A 5,435-nucleotide genomic window follows, 5' to 3' on the forward strand; every position below is an offset into this window, starting at 1 on the left:
AAGGAAGTAGGGAGGGAAGGGAAGGGAGAGGGGGGCCTGAGCCAGAGCTGGCTGGCGGGCCTGGGGAGGCACTATCAGCTGTCCTGATGAATTATTTACCAGCCACCAGCTGCCTCCCTCTGCCGCCTGCTGTCCTGTGCGCACACCCTCGCAGTCATGCACAGGCATGTCAATGGTGACCAGCCAGACAACTGAACGAAGTATCACATATGAATGGAATGGGACATATACTGTGAGAAAAGATGAAATGGACAGTTCTGGAGAGACCTCGGAAGATTTGTATGAATTGATGCAGAGTGAAGTGAGCAGAGCCAGGAGAACAATTTCTACTGAAACAACCAAAAGCTAATGACTTTGAAAGACTAAGGAACTCTGATCATGGCAATAAAAACTAATGATGATTCCAGAAGACCAGTGAGTAAGCCTGTTCCCTGACAGTGAGAGATGGTGAAGTTAGGATGCAGAACGAGCCGTGCATTTCTGGAAACAGCCAATGTGGGGCTTTGTTGGACTTAACTGTGTGTATTTGTTAAAAGGATTTTCTTTCTTTTTTCCTCCAGGGAGGTGAGTGAGAGAGAGAAAAGAAATGTATTTTCATTGAAAGATTAAAATTTAATTTAAAAAAAGAAGAAGAAAAAACAAACCACTGACCACTTAAGCACATGTCCTGACTCTGTGGGCATTTTGGGGGATAGCCTCAGACAAGTCTTAGGACAGAGGATTTAAAGCTGGAATGGACCTTAGATATTCCTGTACCTAACCCTTTCATTGGGGATATAGAGGGTACTGAAGTGCATTGAGACTCAAGGTCCCAAAGCCAGGAGGAGACCTAGGTCCTCACTCTCCAAATCTCTAGATGGATGGAGTCAAGAAGATCTGAGTTCCAATCCAGCCTCAGATACATATTAGCTGTGTGACTCTGGGCAAGTCACTTAACCTCCCTGGGCCTTGGTTTCCTCATCTGTAAAATGGGGCTGATAGCACCTACTTCCCAGGGTTGATATGAGGATCAAATGAGATAATACTTAAAAGTATTAGCACCTAGCTGTGTGACTCTGTGCAAGTCCCTTAATCTCCATTGCCTAGCCCTTACTGCTCTTCTGCCTGCCTTGGAACCAATACACAATATTGATTCTAAGATGGAAGGCAAGAGTTTTTAAAAAAAGGTATTGGAGGGGGCAGCTGGGTAGCTCAGTGGATTGAGAGCCAGGCCTAGAGATGGGAGGTCCTGGGTTCAAATATGGCCTCAGACACTCCCCAGCTATGTGACCCTGGGCAAGTCACTTAACCGCCATTGCCTAGCCCTTACCACTCTTCTGCCTTGGAGCCAATATACAGTATTGACTCCAAGATGGAAGGGTAAGGGTTTAAAAAAAAAAAAAAGGTATTGACACATAGTAGGTGCTGTATAAATATTAACTGCTATTATTGTTATTCACAGTAGGAGGAGTAGCAGTGGTGATAATATTCTAACTATTGCCACAGGTCCCTGGGAAATATTTAGAGGACATGCCATACTCTAAGATCATGGCCAAACACTTGTTTCTAGGAGCCTATTTCCTTTTCCTTAAGCTCTGGAGCAGGGTAGAGAGCAGTATTTGGGTGGGGTTGGATTAGACAGGGAATCCTGAGGACCCACCACTGGGAGCCTCCTGGTTCCACACTGGAGAAGCAGAGGGGGACAATGAGAGGGGTAGGGAATCTATTCCTCCATCTGTTCCTCCCAAACTCTAGATGGTTATGAATCACTGTAGATTAGGGGAAAGGACTGAGAATCAAAAGACCTGGGTTTGACTCTGGGTTCTGTTTCTTGATCTCTATAGGACCAGGGCAAGTTTCACTGAGTCTCTCAGACTCAGTTTCTTCATCTATAAAATGGGGATAATGACATTTGTGTTACCTACTTCTGAAGGTGGCAATGAGTAAAATGACTTGTAAAACTTAAAGTCTGAGAGGCAATATTGGATTATGGACTGCAACTCGCCTCAGAGTCAGGATCAACTGCTATCTGTGACACATATGTTTGACTCTTTCAGTGCCCCAGATCATTCTCTAAGACTAAATTGTCAGAGGAGTGGCCCACCTGATCTGCATTGGTTCAAATTCTGCTTCAGATACTCCGGCTGTATGACTCAGGGCAAGCCATTTACCCTCTATTTGCTGCAGGTTCCTCATCAATAAAATGGGGGTTAAAATAGCATCTACCTCCCAGAGTTATTGTGAGAATCAAAATGAGATGATATAAAGTGCTTAGCACCATGCCTGGCCCTTAGTAAGTGCTATATAAATGTAAGTTGCTAATTGAAGGAGTTTCCTAGTAGAGAACTTAGACTGATTAAATCAGAAGCTGGTACCAAAATTAACTCTACACTTAAGATGAAATAATTATAATAAATAACTAAATTCTTATTTAATACTTGTATGACCTTGGGCAAATCACCTTTCCCTTTCCCTCTCATCTATGAAAGGTAGAGGTTGAACTAGATGACCTCCTCACCAACTCCAGCAACCTACCCCCATTTCATTTATTCATCCATTCTTTCTACTTTGTGATTTTTGACTTCCTCCTCCTCCTCCTCCTCCTCCTCCTCAATAATCCTTACCTTCCATCTTGGAGTCAATACTGTGTATTGTATTGACTGTGTAAGGCAGAAGAGTGGTAAGGGCTAGGCAATGGGGATCAAGTGACTTGCCCAGGGTCACACAGCTAGAACATGTCTGAGGCCAGATTTGAACCTAGGACTTCCCATCTCTAGGGGTGGCTCTCAATCCACTGAGCTACCCAGCTGCCCCCTACCTTCTGTCTTAGTAGCAGTTTTAAGACAGAAGAGTGGCAAGGGTTAGGCAACTGGGGTTAAGTGACTTGCTCAGGATCACAGTGCTAGGAAGTGATTTCAACCCAGGTCCTCCTGACTTCAGGCCTGGCACTCTGTCCACTGTGCTACCTATCTGCTCTATCCTTCTTTTTTAAAGAGGACCAGTGATATCATGGAATGATGTCTTGATGTGTGTGAATTGTACTTAAGTGAGGCAGAGTTGCCTCACAAGGTCATGAGCCTTGCCATCTCCTCCAGAGTCTTCAAAGTTCAGTGGCAAGACTAAAGTCAGGATGATTGGTGAAGGCCTGGGTTTCAGTGACCTGGGCATCTAGGATGTTTTATTGAACCCTAAGCACTCTACAGAGCCTTCTTCAGCCACCTTCATGGTCAATGGAACAAATTGTTCTCATCCACCCATTCCACTAGGGGAAGTCTTACTTTACGGGCTTTGGGTAGACACCTTCCTAATTCGCTAACAGGTTGGTGGCATATTGATTACCCTCAGCCTGATTTAGCCCATCTGTCCGGAGAGTTTATGGGGTGTGACTATCCAGCATGCTACAACTTCTTGGAGCCGCAGGTGAAAGTCGAGTGCCATGTGGGCCCCAAAGGTGGGTGAGCAGCCCTGAAAAGGGTAAACCTCACAGTAGAGGTGCCAGTCCTCTTTGTATACCCACACACCCTTTTGTTCTATCTATGGCATGCTGGGTACTGAGGATGTGAGTCTAAACATTGAGTCCTGTTCCAGGGGTCTCTGGCTAAGTAGAAGATACACACTAAGAAATTAGGTAATTAATAATATCAGGTCCTATGGGATCCCTATAATGAACCTACACTGCACCCAGTATAATGGTAACAGGACTTGATATCATCAGAGGATCCAAGTTTAGACCCCACTGTTTCTTACTACCTATATGAGTTGGGGGCAGGTCATTTCTTTTGTCTGGGTTTTAGTTTGCAGTCATTTGTAGTAATGGGATGGTTGGACTAGTTTATCTGAGATGCCTTGGGCCTCCAAATCTATGATTCAGTTTTTAAATGGGCAGCAGACAAACCAAGTTATATTTTCTCAGAGGTAAGAGATATCCCTGGGCAAAGGGGAGAGGAATCAGGGAGGACTACTTGGAGGTGGTGGGGTTTGAGCATCCCTGACACTTAGCAGAGTACATGGCACATAGCCTTTAAAACACTTGCTGAAGGGAAGGTAGGTAGCACAGTGGATAGAGTGCCAGGCCTGGAGTCAGGAAGACCTGGGATCAGATCTGATCTCTAACACTTCCTATCTGTGTGACCTTGGACAAATCACTTAATTTCCATTGCCTAGCCCTTGCCACTGTTCTATCTAAGAATTGTTACTAAGACAGAAGGTAAAGATTTTTAGAAAATAAATAACCAAATGCTTGTTGACTGGCTGACAGACACTAGAAGGACATGAAGTTGTTAAATAGAAGAGAGGAAAGAAAAAGGGAATCCCTTTGAAAAAACATAGCAATTTGATGTGTCCTTATGTTAGTAGAATTTTAACAACTAGCTCTGTGGGGGGGGGGGGGGAAGTGTTCATGTCACACCTTTTATTTTAATCTGCATGATTAACATTTTCTCCATTACTTCCTCAAGTTTAGATGATGAGAATGAACAATACCACACATCAAACCCAAGTTTGTAGGATTTGCTCATTTCCGAGGTGTAAATACTCACACAGAAAATTTGACAATAATCTCTCCAGAGCCGGCCAGGCTCCAGTGTACCACTACATCACACTCTTGCAGTGAACCTAGATTTAGGAGCTTTCTCAGGGAATTGTGTCTGATTTCTGGGTTTCACATCTTAGGAAGGAAGAAAAAAAGATAAATTAAAAGGTCTCCAAAAGGTTAGGGTGACCATCTTCTTTTAAATATAACATTTTGTTTTTTCCCTGTAACAACAATTGCAACATTTGTTTTCTAGAACTTTAAGTTCCAAGTTCTCTCCCTCCCTTCCCTTTCCCCCTCCTTCAGAGAGCAAGCTAGGTCATACTTGTGATATTATGCAAAACATATTTCTACGTTGGTCATGTTGTGGAATAAAGGCATATAAAAAAACAGGAAGGAAAGTGAAAAAGTTTGCTTTGATCTGCATTCAGACTCCATCAGTTCATTCTCTGAGGTAGATAGCATTTTTCATCATAAGTCCTTAGGAATGGAGAGTGACCATCTTGGAAGGGGAGCAGCTGATGAACTGGAGATGTTTAGCCTGGAAAAGAGAAGATCTAGAGGGGGCATGAGAGTTGACTTGACGTCTTTGAAGGGTTGTCATGAGAAAGAGGAATAGGATTTAGAGGTGTTCCCATTTTACAGATGAGGAAAATGAGCCACAGAGAGAATAAGGGACCTTCTGAATGTCCCACAGGTGGTCATACCCATTTCTAGTACTTTAATAAAGTGTTTTCCTCAGAAAAACAACAAGTCACATTTTGATTAATTATTTTATTCATTTTACAGAGGGGGACATGAGGGTCAGAGTTGAAAAGTGAGTCATCTTGAGTTAGGAAAAGTGAGTCATCTTGAGTCATCCTCTGGCTCCAAATTGGGTCCCAATAGCTTTTGCAAAACTAAGGACAGGCAAAGAAGGAAGTAT

Source organism: Gracilinanus agilis, chromosome 1 (genome assembly GCF_016433145.1).
Source record: "Gracilinanus agilis isolate LMUSP501 chromosome 1, AgileGrace, whole genome shotgun sequence".
NCBI lineage: Eukaryota > Metazoa > Chordata > Mammalia > Didelphimorphia > Didelphidae > Gracilinanus > Gracilinanus agilis.